This window comes from Phyllostomus discolor, chromosome 6 (assembly GCF_004126475.2).
Source record: "Phyllostomus discolor isolate MPI-MPIP mPhyDis1 chromosome 6, mPhyDis1.pri.v3, whole genome shotgun sequence".
NCBI lineage: Eukaryota > Metazoa > Chordata > Mammalia > Chiroptera > Phyllostomidae > Phyllostomus > Phyllostomus discolor.
The window spans coordinates 159,088,890-159,105,180 of record NC_040908.2 but is presented as its reverse complement, the minus strand read 5'-3'; the positions used below and the strand labels follow the sequence as shown (position 1 = coordinate 159,105,180).

Sequence of the window (16,291 nt, the reverse complement as noted above, 5' to 3'; positions counted from 1 at the left end):
CAATATGAAGACATAGGTCACTTTAACTGAGTCACAAACTTGTTCATTTGGTCAGAACACTATGAATAGTAATGTTATAAATATCTTCAAGTTCTTTTGCTGAGATTTCAACATGAAGAATGCCACTGAAGTTACTACATTTGTGCTGAAGGGCTTCACAGACAATCTAGAACTGCAAATTATCTTCTTCTTTCTTTTTCTGGCAATTTACCTGTTTACTCTGATGGGAAATTTAGGGCTGATTGTATTGGTCATTGGGGATTCCAGCTCCACACCCCATGTACTATTTTCTGAGTGTGTTATCATCAGTGGATGCCTGCTTTTCCTCAGTAATTACTCCAAATATGTTAGTAGATTTTCTGTCAAGGAATAAAGTCATTTCACTCCTTGGATGTGCAACACAGATGTTTCTCGCAGTTACTTTTGGAACCACGGAATGCTTCCTCTTGGCTGCAATGGCATATGATCGCTATGTGGGCAATCTACAACCCTCTCCTGTATGCAGTCAGCATGTCACCCAGAGTCTATGTGCCACTCTCATTGCTTCCTATGTCAGTGGCATTTTGCATGCTTGTGTGCACACAGTGGCCACATTTAGCCTACCCTTCTGTGCCTCCAATGAAATCAGAGATGTCTTTTGTGACGTCCCTCCCCTCCTTGCTATTGCCTGTCTGACACTCACACAAACCAGCTTCTACCTCTTCTACTTTGTGGGTGCCGTTGAAATAGTCACTCTGCTGATTGTCCTGATCTCCTATGGCTTAATTCTGTTGGGCCATTCTGAGGATAGCATTCTGCAGAGGGGAGGAGAAAAGTGTTCTCTACATTGGCTCTCACCTAACTGGAGTGTCAGTTTTTTCATGGAACAATCCTCTTCATGTATGTGAGACCAAGTTCCAGCTACGCTTTGGACCATGACATGATAGTGTCAACCTTTTATACCATCATGATTCCCATGCTGAATCCCCTCATCTACAGTCTGAGGAACAAAGATGTGAAAGAGGCAATGAAAAGAATCTTTTGGAAAATGGTGTATGAATAAAGTACATTTTCTCTCTAACCATTAAAATATAAATAAAATAAGGATGATATTTATCTTCTCAAAAAGTTATAATAAATTTTTTGTTTAGCATACTAGTGTCTTCTTATTCATCTTACACATTTTCCTTTTAATATCACAGTGAAACTTGCACCTGTGCAGTTTCTACACAAGCAGGAAAACTGTATCATCCATTTGTTTCTTAATTAATTTGTTCTCAGAAACACAGCACACACACATATATTTACATATACACTGATAGTGACTGCATTGTTTGTCAGGACTGATGTAACAAAGTACAAGAGACTAGTTAGTGGTTTATACCACATAAATTTATTTCTCAGCGTTCTGTAATCTAGAAGTCTGAGATCAAGTTAAAGCAGGTTGATTTCTTCTGGGATTTTTCTCTGGTTCATACACAGCCATCTTCTACCTGTGTCTTCACCTGTTGTTTTCTGAATGTCTGTGTCCTATTATCCTTTCTTATAAAGATACTAGCCATATTGGATAAGGGACCACCCACATACCGTATTCTAACTTAATAACCTTTACAAAGCCCTCATTTTCTAATAAAGTCATATCGTGCAGTACAAGTGTAAGAATTTCAACATAAATACTAGTACATATTTTGCGTATTAGCATACATATAGTCAGATACCAGATACACATGTAATCTTTTCTTTAAATGCACATTATTCAGTTTTACCTTCATAGACTCCAGTTCAATTACAAATACCTTTATGATTATATCTGACAAGCTTGAGCAAATGCTACCTAATTTATTCACCATTGGCAAAATATTACTTTGTTATTGTTGTTCAAGTATAGTTGTCTCTGATTCCCAACAACCACTCTCCCCTGCCCCACCCTCAATCCTAACCCTCCTTTGTTTTGTTCTTGGGTCCTCTATACATGTTCCTTGATGACCCTACCCTTCCTTCCCCCATTACGTTTCTTTCCCTCCCCTCAGGTTACTGTCAGTTTGTTCTTTATTTCAATGTCTCTGGTCATATTTCGCTTGCTGTTTGTTTGTAATTAGGTTCCACTTATAGGTGAGATCATGTGGTATTGGTCTTTCACTGCCTGGCTCATTTCACTTAGCATAATGTTTTCCAGTCCCATCTATGCTGTCGAGAAGGGTAGAGCTCCTTCTTTCTTCTGCTGGTATTCCGTTCGGTAAATGTGGCACAGTTTTTGATCCACTCATTAACTGATGGGCACTTAGTTGCTCCCACACTTGACCATTGTAAATTGTGTTGCTGTGAACACTGGGGTGCATAGGTTCTTTTGGATTGCTGTTTCAGCATCCTTAGGATATACCCCACCAGTGGAATTGCCAGTCAAAAGGCAGTTCCATTTTAGTATTTTGAGAAAATTCCGTACTATTTTCCACAGTGGCTGCACCAGTCCGAATTTCCACTGACAGTGCACTAAGGGATTCCTTTTCTGCTCAACCTTGCCAGCTCTTGTTCTTTGTTGATTTGTTTATGGTGGCTGTTCTGAAAGGTGTGAAGTGGTATCTCATTGTGGTTTTAATTTGTATCTCTCTGATGGCTACTGTTGATGAGAATCCTTTCATATGCCTCTGTATGCCCTTCTTGGAGAAATATCTATTCAGGTGTTTTGCCCATTTTTAATTGAATTTTTTGTCTTCCAGGAGATACACCATTTGAGTTCTTTATGTATTTTGGAGATCAAACCCTTGTCCAAGGTATCATTGGCAAATATGTTTTCCCATATGGTTGGTTATTTTTTCATTTCATTGTCGATGTTTTCTTCAGTCATTCATAAAATTTTAATTTGATGAAGTCCCATTTGTTTATTCTTTCCTTATGTCCTTTGCTCTAGTGGACATATGGGTAAAAATATCACTGTATGGAATAATCTGAGGATTTCCTGCCTATGTTCTCCTCTAGGAATTTTATGGTGTTGTGCCTTGTATTAATTCTTTTATCCATCTTGAGTTTATTTGTGTGTATGCTGTAAGTTTGGTGATCGAGTTTCATTTTGTTACATGTGGCCACCCAGATACCACCATTTTCAAGAGATTATTTTCACTCCATTTTATGCTTCTGCCCCTTGTCAAATATTAGTTGACCATAGAAACATGGGTTTATTTCTGGGCTCTCTATTCTGTTCCATTGGTCTATAATGTCTGTTCTTATGTAAGTGCCAGAATGTTTTGATTACAGTGGCCTTGTAACATAGGTTAGTATTAGGTATTGTGATACCTTCTACTTTGTTTTCAGTCTCAAAATTGCTGAAGCTATGGAGGGTTATTTCTGGCTGCATATAAATTTTGAAATGTTTGTTCCATGCCTGTGAAATATGTCACTGGTATTTTAATAGGGTTGTGTTGAATCTATAAATTGCTTGATGTGAAAACTATAGCTCATATAACACTTACCACAGAATCATTGGTATCTGACTCTAGATCAAAGCACTCTGCTCCTTCCTTGGGTGTATGCCTTAGCAGCAATTCTAAGTACAGCCTGTGGTTTGGTGACCACAGGTAGTGTTTGTGAATTCCTGGTGTCATTGCCATGCTTCTGTGATGGTGCATTTCACTGTCTTTTATTATTTTGTCAAAAGCACAAACAGAATCCATTCTTCCATTTCTCAACAATATACAGAGAGTAGGCATGAACAATTATAAAGATCATACTTAAAACTCAAACACGACAAACGACATGCACAATTTAGAGGGTAAGGCACAACCAGCTTGCAGATGGGACTCTCCCCACAACTGAGCCCGAGTTCATCTTGACACTTTTTTCTAGAGGCCTGGTCCTGACCCAGCTCTGGTTCTGTTTTACTCTGACCCCTTGTACCCTGGGATGCCTTGGCAGATGCTCCCACTCCTCAGATCTTGGGCCCAGGGGCCAAGATACAGAAAAAATGTACCTGCTGTGCTCATGTTCAACGCTGTTTCCCACAGACCTCACTTTCATTGCAATTGCATGTGTCCTTCAAGAACAAATTTAAGTGGCAGTGATCTTTCCTTCTTCCCTTCTGTTTTCCTTTATTCTTCCTTTTGTTTTTGTGACTACTATCAGTATCAATATTACAATTATTATTGTTAATTTTATTTTTTTGTGAAACCCTTTTAATTTCAGCAAAAAAGAATCTCCTTAGACCATAGAACACTAACAATACTTCTCTAAAGTAGAGTTATTAAATTTAAATAACACCTCAGCAGGACAAACACAAAAACATCTCTTTTCATAATATATTCCCCTCAACAATTTCCTGCATTTCTTTTCTCCTGTTGGATTCTGTTCCCCATGGCTATTCACCTATTGCTCTCCTTTAAGTGTTTCTTCTTAGTGATTTTCTTTCTCTGTTGCTACATTATAATTTTTCGCACACTTTTTTCTTTCCTTTTCTTTAATTTTCAATTATCATTTATAATTAAGATTATTCTGCTGTAGTTTCAGATGTGCAGTAAAGTGGTTAGAAAATCATGTACTTCCCAGAGTTGCCCCCTCAGCTTCATGTACCCACCTGGTTCTGTAAATATTTATCTCAGTGTCATTGACTCTTGAGGTCTGTCTGGGAAAAGTCCAGCCACCTTACTATAACAAGATTGGCTTATGACATTGATGTAACTTGGCAGGCAAGGAGAATGGACTGGGAGGTGCATGTGTGAATAATGATGACTTCATTGCACTAGTCAGTGGGCATTGTAGACACCTCTGAGTGAGCATGTTTTCTGTGTGGCCATCTCATTCAAAATGACTGAGAAACAGCATGAATCTGCATCAAATTTTGTGTTAAGCTTGAGCATTTTTCTGCAAAAAAACTACTCAGATGATTCATAAGTCTTTTGGGAGGATGCAATGACTGCTGCATAAATGAAAGTGTGGCACAAATTATTCATGGATGGTTTAGAATCTGTTGAAAGTGACCCATGTTCTGAGAGGCCTGTAACAAGCACACCACCTGAAATGCTGAATGTGTACGGGCTGCAATCAACAAAGTTTGGCGACTGACAGTGCAAGAACTAGGACTTGACTTGGGGATTCCAAAACACTACTGCATCTCAGATTTTGACACAAGATCTTGGCATGAAATATATTTTGGTAAAAGTTTTTCCATGGCTTCTGCTACCAAACAAAAGGAACATTGTGCTGCAGTTGTTGATGACTTGAATCAAACCACTACCAATGAACCAGATGTCTTTAAGAAAAGCACAACCAGAAATGAATCATGGGTCTATGGATATGATCCAGACACAAAGGACTAGTCTTCCCAATGGAAGTCACTTGGTTGTCCATGGCCCAAGAAGGATCAGCAAAGTTGCAGCAATATCAAGACCATGTTAACTGTGTTTTTTGATTTTGAAAGTTTTTTCCATCATGAGTATACCCCTCCAGGCCAAGCAATTAATAAGTAGTACTGCATCAAAGTTCTTCACTGGTTGGGAGATGCAATATGATGAAAATGGCTGACATTATAGGCAACTGGTGATTGGCAGCTTCATCGCAACAGGATGTCTGCCCATGCATCAAATCTCATGTAGAATTTTTTTGCATAACATCTAATCACCCATGTGACTCAGCCCTACCACCCAGATTTGGCACCTTGCAACTTCTGGCTTTCCCAAAACTAAAATCACCTATGGAAAGAAAGAGGTTTCAGACCATTGATGAGACTCAGGAAAATATGAGGGGGCAGCTGATGGCTACTGGGAGCAGTGTGTAAGGTTCCAAGGTACTTACTTTGAAGAGGATTGAGACATTATTGTCCAACCTACAATGTTTCTTGTATCTTGTATGTTCGTCAAAATGTCTGTTTTTAAATTTTACATGGATGGATACTTTCTGGACAGACCTCATTGTTCCTGTGCTGTAATCTACATTTCTGTGGCTATCCTGTAACTACCAATTTGTAGTGGTTAATCCTTCTTTTTCCACCCATTCCTCCAACCTCTCTCTCCTATGACAACTGTCAGTCTGTTCTCTGTGTCTATGAATCTGTTTCTACTTTGTTTGTTACCTTATTTTGTTCATTAGATTCCAGATAAAAGTGAAATCATATGGTACTTGTCTTTCTCTGATTGGCTTATTTCATTTAGTGTAATACTCTCTACACCCATCCATGCTGTTGCAAGGTAAGGTTTCTTTGTCCTTTATGGCCGAGTGGTATTCCATTGTGTAAACTACCCCAACTTTTTTATCCACTCACCTACTGATAAGTACTTTGGCTGTTTTCAAATCTTGTCTGTTTAAGTACTATGCAATGAACATAAAGGTGCATATATTTTTTCAAGTTAGTGTTTTAGTTTTCTCTAGATATATTCTAGAAGTGGAATTGTTGGGTCGTAAGGCAGTTTCATTTTATATTTATAAAAGATACTTCAACTTTTTAGATTTTTGATTTATTTTCATTCAATTTATTGGGGTGACATTGTTTAAGAAAATTAAATATGCTTCAGGATTCAGCTCTACACTACATCATCTGTAAATTGGATTGTGTGTTCATCACTCCACGTTATGTTTCCTTCCATTACCACTTATCTGTGCTTTATCTTGCAGTTCTAATGTTAAGTTTTTGTAAGCTAGATTTTAAAAAGATATTATTTGTTTACTTTTTTAGGAGAGGGGAATGGAGTGAGAGAGGCAGTGAAAGAATCACTGAAGCAAAAGAGAAACACAGATCAGTTGGCTGCTTCTTTTACATGCCCCAACCAGGGATGAAACCTATAACCCAGGCACGTGCCCTGACAGGGAACCTAACTGGAGACTGTTCAGTCTGTGGGATGATCCCCAAGTAGATGAGACACAGTGGTCAGGGCTCCATCTTCACATTTTTTATTAACTCCATACTGCTTCCCACAGCGGCTGCACCAACCTGCATTCCCACTCATAGTGCACAATGGTTTCCTTTTCTCCTCATCTTAGCAAATAACTGTTGATTTATTGATGATAGCCATTCTGGCAAGAAAAGCAAACATGTTCATCATATCTTTTCAATATTGAAGCATAGAACAAACCTTTCAATTTTTAATTCATTTTTAACTGTAAAAAGATACTTTATTGAAAAACCCATTTTTCCCAAACACTTTTTTCATTGCCTCTTTCACATTTGTTCCTCAAACTGTAGATGATGGGATTCAGCATGGGAATCACGATGCTATAAAATATTGACACTATCATGTCACGTTCCAAAGAGTAGTTGGAACTTGGTCTCACATACATGAAGAGAACAGTTCCATGATAAATTGTCACTCCAGTTAGGTGAAAGCTACATGTAGAAAAGACTTTTCTTCTTCCTTCAGCAGAACGCATCCTCAGAATCACCAAGAGAATGAAACCATAGGAGATTAAGACAATGAGGATAGTGGATATTTCAATAAAGCCCGCAAAGTAGAAGAGAAGAAGCTGGTTTGTGTGAGTGTCAGAACAGGCTAGCAAGGAGAGGAGGGATGTCACAAAAGACATGTCTGATTTCATTGGAGGCACAGAAGGGTAGCCTAAATGTGGCCACTGTGTGCACACAAGCATGTAAAATGCCACTGACATAGGAAGCAATGATGAGTGGCACATAGACTTTGGGTGACATGCTGACTGAATACAGGAGAGGGTTGTAGATTGCCACATAGCGATCATATGCCATTGCAGCCAAGAGGAAGCATTCTGTGGTCCCAAAAGTAACAGCGAGAAACATCTGTGTTGCACATCCAAGGAATGAAATGATTTTATCCCTTGACAGAAAATCTACTAACATATTTGGAGTAATTACTGAGGAAAAGCAGGCATCCACTGATGATAACACACTCAGAAAATAGTACATGGGGTTGTGGAGCCGGGAATCCCGAATGACCAATACAATCAGCCCTAAATTCCCCATCAGAGTGAACAGGTAAATCACTAGAAACAGGAAGAATAAGATAATATGCAGTTCTAGATTGTCTGTGAAGCCCTTCAGTACAAACCTAGTAACTTGAGTACCATTCTTCATGTTGAAATCTCATGAAACAAGTGTAAAATATTTGTACAGTTATAATTTACTTACTACAAAAAGAATAAGCAGAGCTGTGACTCAATATTGTGACACAAGGAGAGGAGAGCTATGTCCTCATGTTATTTTTTAGCAATGTAGACTTTCCAAGTCGTGGATCAATAGATAGGGACAAGATGGTGGGACAAGTGTCCATGCCACTCACTGCAAAATTAAATGGAAAAGATGGGTGTCCAGTCACTATGTGAATACATGCCATTTCCGAAATCACTAGGTCCATTGATCATTTACAACTGTATTCTACTAGCTCTTTTCTGAATAAATCACATTATAATACCAAGTGATTGGTTAAAAATAATTTTCTTTTGATATTGATTCACATTAGATAGTATATCAGTGTGCAGAGCATTGGAATAGAAAGTCAGCATTCTAGACCTTTCAGTAATGTTGTAAAATGATATACTATAAATTACTCATCCACAGAATGAGAATATCAATATTTACTCTACAACATTAGAGTAAAAATTGAAAAAATAAGCTACTAAAGTTGAATTTTGACACTTATGTTCAGTAGAGAATATGTTGAATTAGTTTTGTCTACATAGTAGCTGTAGCCTGGATTGTAACATTTCATGAGCTAATGCATAAAAACTATTACCTCTATTAGATCTCCTTGGATTTATCTGAAAGACAATCAAGATTTGTTTATGGATGATGCCTCATGATCACAGTAAGCCAAATTAAGCAATAAAATACAAACTTTAATGAAAATGATTAAATTTATATTAAAATATGACCAAAAGTCGCAAAAAAAAAATCAACCCCAGTACAATTCTTGACATCAGTTTAACGACATACCTGTTTAGGAATATTAACATAGGATTTAGATTCGAAAGTGAGTGTTCATTGCCCTGGTCATGACTAAATGTCAGGTGTGATATTAGGCTTCCTCTTCACTGTTTATTCCCCTTTAAAATAGTAATATGTTTGAATGACCAAGCAAATATGATAGCATATAGGCAGACTAATTAAATGTGTAAAGCAATACATGTATAAAGCAATTTCTTTCAAATATGTCAATTTGCCGTTACAAATTTATGATGACTATGTAATCGATCCTTTGTCATCAGATATATTTATTTTTAAAGCATTAGCAAATATTGGATCCCAAAATGAATATTATCACTAATCATTTAAAATATGTGACCTTCACCTTTAGTGAGATATCTCACTCCTTAGCTAAATTTACTATATTTGTCTTGTAATTATTTGTAATAAACACTGAGATGTTATTCTTTCAAGATTAAATCCAATGAATCATATTCTGATTATGATTTTTTCCTCTAACCACACAACTCATCACAATTTCATTTTCCACATTACTGTGGGCTTAATTTTACTTGGGAAAGTAAATAGTAAAAGACTACAATGTTGAACACCAGCTACATTTTACTTGAATCAGGTATTTCTCCTAGAAGCCAAAATAAATATTATATTTAGTATACATAAGTCAATATTAAAATACTGTGAAAGGATTCAGTTATGAGGATAAAATGTCTGTGATTTTTAAGAATTTAATTACATAGCATCAGCTTTTGGAATTAATACCAAACCAGTTCAAAAACACAGTTTTAATAGAAGGCAGAAAATTCCAAATACTTTTGCCTCAGCATTAAAATGGTAAGTTGGCAAAAGGAGAAAAATAATAATGGCATTACTGAGCACATTCCCAGTGTTACACTATCTCTTACTGTATCATGGCCTTATTCTGTAACTGCCCTCTCCTATTGTCACTCACATTGAAATAAAATACAATTCTTGATTATATTTAAATAGATTTTAGACATTAAAACTAGAGAAAAATTATGAAATAGCATTAACTGAAGTGACTTCTATATACAAAGCTAGCAGTAAAGGATAATTGATTATTTCTTCATTAGAGCAAAATACAAGCACTCAGATAGTTGAATGGGTCCAATGTTTTTTTTTGTTCTTGCTTTAATCTGGTCATTCTCCTTCAATCATAAAAATAAAAGCAGATACTTGATTTGGAAAAGTCTTACTTAACTCTACAAACATAAATTCAACAGTTTGTATCTTTTGGGTTGTGTTTATCCATGCAACAGGGAACAACTAAAGGGGATTTTATATTTACCCTTCAATATTTAGGCCACACCTCATAAACAATTTTTCAAGTAACCTAAATTTTTCTTTTCTTACCTGTGTATCAGCAAATGCAGGTTTAGATATACTATGAATACAATTAATTTAGATTATTTATATCCCCTTACTCAGTGATGAATGAAAACTGCAAGAGTTTCCCCAAGGGGAACATGACTCAATTATCTTCTGTTTCAAAATAGCAACATGATGATTTACTCAATAATTAGAAAGAAAACTGTTATGTAGTAACTTACTACATGTGATATTTATTAAATAATCAAAGTCCTCTAGACTCTGATCATTATGATGCTTTATAATGATTAGTACCATTAAGTACAGTTCTTTTTTTCTGCAACTATACTTACTGTACTTTTATTTTATTTGATCATTACATTTATTGGGGTGACATTGGTTAACAAGATTATATAGATTCCAAGTGCACATCTCTATGATCCATGCTCCATCTATTGCATTTTGTGCCCAAAGTCAAATAATTTTCTGTCACCATAGATTCCGCTGCCTTTATCCTTTATTACCCCCCCCCCCCCACACCCCCTGGTAGCTACAACGGTGTTGTCTGTATATATGAGTTTCAGTTTTATATCCCGTATATAAGTGAAAACATGTGGTTCTTAGCATTTTATGACTGACTTATTTCACTTAATATGATATTGTCAGGGTCCATCCACATTATCGCAAATGGCAGAATTATATCTTTTCTTATGGCTAAGTAGTGCAAGTAGTGCTCCATTGTATTATGTACCACATGTTCTTTTTTTTTTTTTTAAGATTTTATTTATTTATTTTTAGAGAGGGAAGGGAGAGAGAAAGAGAGAGAGAGAGAAACATCATGTGCGGTTGCTGGGGGCCATGGCCTGCAACCCAGGCATGTGCCCTGACTGGGAATCGATCCTGCGACACTTTGGTTCGCAGCCCCCGCTCAATCCACAGAGCTATGCCAGCCAGGGCACCACATGTTCTTTACTCAGTCCTCTATTGAAGAACTATTGAAGGACACTGGTTGTTTCCATGTTTTGGCCACTGTGGATAGCTCTGCAATGAACATGGAAGTTCATGTATCTTTGCCACTAAATCTTTATAAATTTGAGGGGTATGCATTCAGAAGAGGTGTTTCTGGGCTATATGGTAATTCTATTCTTAATTTTTTAAGGAACCTCCAAACTGTTTTCCACAGTGGCTGTACCAGTTTACATTCCCACCAGCAGTGAATGAGGGTTTCTTTTTTCCACAATTTTTCCAACACTTGTTATTTTTTTTGTCTTATGATGATAATAGCCATTCTAACAAGTGTGAGGTGCTATCTGATTATAGCTGTGATTTTCATTTCCCTAATAGTTAGTGAAGTTGAGCGTCTTTTCACATATCTGATAGCCATTTGTATATCTTCTTGGGAGAAGCATCTGTTCAGGTCCTCTGCCCATTTTTAAGTAAGATTATTTGTTTGGTGTCGATTTGTATGAATTTTATTTTTAAAGATTTTTCTTTATTTACTTTTAGACAGAAAAGAAGGGAGGGAGAAAGAAAGGGAGAGAAACATCAATGTGTGATTGCCTTTCACGTGGCCCCCACTGGGGACCTGACCTGCAACCCAGGCATGTGCCCTGACTGGGAATTGAACCGATGACCCTTTGGTTCACAGCCCATGCTCACATCCATTGACCTACACCAGCCATGGCTGTATGAGTTGTTTATAGATAAGTTGTGTATAAATTCTGTCAGAGCTGTTGTTTGCAAATATCTTCTTTTGGATGGCTGCTTTCTTGTTTTGTTGGTAGTTTCTTTCGATGTGCAGAAGCTTTTTAGTTTGATATAATCCCCTTTGTTTCCACCTTTCCTTCCCTTGCCTTTGAAGTCAAATTCATAAAATATTTTCAAAGACAAGGTCCATAGTGTTAGTACCTTCTTTATAATTTAGTGTTTCAAATCTTATCTTTAGTTCTTTGATCTATTTCAGTGGAAAACATCACATTAACAAAATAAAGGGTAAAAATCACATAATCATATTAAGAATTGCAGAAAAAGCATTTGGCAAGATATCTTTATAATTAAAGCACTCGATAAAATAGAAAGAAAATATTTCAACATCATAAAGGTCTTACAAGGCAAACCCTTGTCTCATATCCTACTCAACAGTGAAAAACTGAGAGCTTTTCCTGTAAGATCAGGAACAAGACAAGGATGTCCACTCTCACCACTCTTATTGCATGTAGGACTGGGTGGTCTAGCCAGAGCAACCAGGCAAGAGAAAGTCATAAAAGGCAAACAAATGAAGAGGAGAGTCTACGGTCATACTGCCCTGAACACACCCGATCTCATCTGATCTCGGAAGCTAAGCAGGGTCGGGCCTGGTTGGTACTTGGATGGGAGACAAATCAAGAAGAGAAAAGTAAAATTGCCACTTTTTGCTGATGACATGATTCTGTACAGAGAAAACCTTAAAGACTTCACCAAGAACTATTAAAAACAATAAACAAATACAGTGTGAAGTTGTAGGATACAAAAATCATTGTATAAAAATCCATTGCATTTGTATATAATACAATAACAATGACATTTCAGGAAAAAAGAAAAAAAAGAATTCCTTTTTCAATGGCAACAAAAAGAGTAAAATATCTAGGAATAAACTTAAAGGATGTGAAGGACCTATACACTGAAAACTACAAACTTATTAAAAGAAATAAAAAAGTACAGAAAGAAATACACAGATATTTTATGTTCATGGAGTGGAAGGATCAACATAGTTAAAAAGTCCATATTACCCAAAGCAATCTACAGATTTAATGCAATCATTATGAAAATTCCAATGACATTTTTTAAAAGAAATAGAACAAGAATATCATTGTAGTTGTATGGACCCACAGAAGACCCCAAACAGCCAAAGCAATCTTGGAAAAAAAAAAGAAAAAAATTGGTTGCATCATACTCTCAGCCTTCAAATTATACCACGAAGTATAATCATTAAAACAGCATGGTTGGCAGAAAAACCAATACACAGACCAGTGGAACAGAATTGAGAGTTCAGAATAAACCCAAATGCATGTGGGCAAATAATTTTCAACAAAGGAGCCCCAAAAATTCAATGGAAAAAAGAAAGCCTCTCCAATAAATGGTGCTAGGAAAATTGGAAAGCCAGATGCAAAAAGAATGAAACTAGACTGTGTGTCCCCATAAACAAAAATTAACTCAAAATGGATCAAAGACTTAACTATAAGACTTGAAACACTGAATTACACAGAAGAAATTTATGGACCTTGATCTTACAGAGTATTTTATGAATTTGATCCCAAAGGCAAGGAGGTAAAGGTAAACAAATGAAAGGGACTTGGTCAACTTAAAAAGGTTCTGTGCAGCTACAGAAACCACTAAAAAAAAACAAAAAGACAAACAGCTAAATGCAAGAAGATATTGGAAGACTGGAAGACAACAGCTCTGCCAAGGAGTCAATATCGAAAACATATAAAGAACACAAACAAGTCAACACCAAACAGTCCAATTTAACATTGGGCAGAGGACCTGAACAGACATTTCTCCAAGAAGATGTGTAACAACTTTCTGAGTCTCCAGAAGCTCCCTCCCTGCTGAACCCTCACCTTCCTGCTGTACCTGCCCTACTAACTGTTACTCTTCTCAGCACTTTTCCCCTCCAGGTGAAGCCCTGCCCTTCTTAACAGGAGCATGAGCCACCTGCTTCAGACATCCTCAGGGACCTCTCACACTACATCAGGTCTGTCACTGTCCTTTTGTGACACTCTGATTGAGCCTGGGTAAAGGTGGAATGCTTCTGGAAAACTGAAGAAAAATAAAATGTTTACTGGGCCTCCCCCTCTACCTATGTTAAAATTTTCTATTTTGTTCCTAGGTTTGCCCATGCATGTTTACTGTTTGTGTGCATATCTATTAGTTGATCAAAAGAAACAAAATACTTCATTCATTTTCTAAACATCAACACATAAGTACACTACTCTAGACCTGCTTACTTTTTGTTACTGAATAAATTATCATGTTGCTATTTTAAGCCAGAAGGTAATTGGGTGTACTCCCCTTGGGCACCTCCTGTGGGTTTTAGCAAAGTTGAAACAGGTTGATATAAGCAATCTAAATAAACCATATTTGTAATGTACCTAAACATGCATTTGCTGTTTGTTCTACAGGTACGAGGCAGTTTCAGAAAGTATGCAGAATAATTTTAATAGGTAAGATCTAAATAATGGGTCAAATATATGTTATGAAACTTCAGTGCTAAAGCCTTTAGTTGTTGCCTGTTGATTGCACAGGTGAATTCATCACAGTCTGATGATTGCAGAGACTAAGATTGAGTGACAATACTTCCTAGAATAAAAAAGCATTGCATTTATTTCTTAAGGAAATTGAGAATGTTCCCAATAGAAGGCATATTTTCATTATTCTGATGAAAGAATGTCAGAGCACCATGAAGTACCAAAACAGTAAATTTCCCAATGGAAGGCAAGAAAATATTTGATGCATTCCCTAGCTGGGTGTTATTTTCATATAATGAAGAAAATAATAATTCTGTAGGTTTCTTTAGGTATCTATGTAATGTAGAAGCCACTTCAGATCACTACTTATTTCCTAAGGTTTCAGTAGTCTTAATAGCTTAAAAAACCCAAATACATCAAGTCCATGTGCTGAGTATTTCTGTTGGGGGGGAGCGGGGAGGTCAGGTGCAGAATGAAGCCATGGTGTACGGGGGACAGTGAAAAGTGCCTTCCCCCTGAGGGTGACTAGGAGTGACCCTGGCTCTGGTACTCTCTCAAGTGAGAGTTGCTACACAGGTGAGATACAAAGGTGTGAGCAGAAGTCCTCTCCCTCAGCTTGGCAAGTGGCTGCTGGCATTCCTCTCCTCCTGTGCAAGCTCGGTGTCTCAATACTGAGCCCAGGATTCTGTGATATTCTGCCCAGTATTAATGTTCTATTTTTGGAAGTCAGTTTACCTTAATTATAAAAGTGGATTCTATATTACTAAATCTTTTAAGATACAGTCATTTTCTCTTTAAAACTCTGAGTCCTATCAATATGTCCTAATAAATTTTAGTTGTACTAATCTAACAGAAATGATGGTTGTAAGAGAAATTTAGCAAAAATATTTTAGATGGTAATTTTTCATTTTCTTATTTGCTCAGTGCAAAAATAAGTCCACCACAATGTGGGAAATGGGGTCGTGGTGACCTTTGTGTGTGTGTGTGTGTGTGTGTGTGTGTGTGTGTGTGTTTATTTTGTTACCAGCACACAGTGGTAACTCACAGAGACTGTTTATTTTATAATCTGACCCTTAAAGAGCTCACTGAGGAAACACCAGAATCGGACAACAGAGTGCTGATTGCAGGGTGGGGTGGGGGGAGGAGGAAGTAGAACAGGGTGTGGGGGTAAATGGTAATAGGATAAATACAATTAAAAAATAATAATGTAAACCGATTTTTAAATCTCAAAAAGGTAAAATAACTCATTGGATTTTATCTGATGAAAAATATTCATGTGCAAAATAATTCTCACTAAGTGAATATATTACATGTAGGTGAAGAACGAAATATCTAGCTAAAGGCTCTGGTCAAATGTGTTTTTCCATAATGTAGTCACATTAGTGTTGAGGCCCAATGTTTACTAATTTTCAAAAATAAATACATGTGATGATAAGAGTTCACTCATATGTGCATCATAAATTCATACAAAAATGGACATTGAAAAGAATTTGCTTTAATCTATATTATTTTACATATTTAGTTCATCTTTGTGAATTATTGCATCTGCTCTGCCATTTAAATTTACTGCTATTTAAAGAAGAGTAAATTGTGGAGGGAAAGCCCAACACCACAAACTTCTTTTTTTTAAAAGATTTTATTTATTTATTTTTTTAGAGAGGGAAGGGAGGGAGATAGAGAGAGAGAGAAACATCAATGTGCGGTTGCTGGGGGTTATGGCCTGCAACCCAGGCATGTACCCTGGCTGGGAATGAACTTGGGACACTCAAACTTCTTTTAATGATGGTGCTGAGCACACACTTTCAGATTCCAGATATTTTGTCATTTTCCTTGTACCAGGTCTTTCATGGAACTGATGAAAAGAGCGGTTTTGGGGTGGAGCTTTTTC

At 36.8% G+C, this 16,291-nt stretch overlaps 2 pseudogenes; one reads left to right on the top strand and one right to left on the bottom strand.

Annotated features, from left to right (window-relative positions):
• Window positions 1–1,042, top strand: LOC114500157 (annotated as a pseudogene).
• Window positions 1,043–7,000: 5,958 nt separating this feature from the next.
• Window positions 7,001–8,005, bottom strand: LOC114500158 (annotated as a pseudogene).
• Between the last annotated feature and the right edge of the window lie 8,286 nt (window positions 8,006–16,291).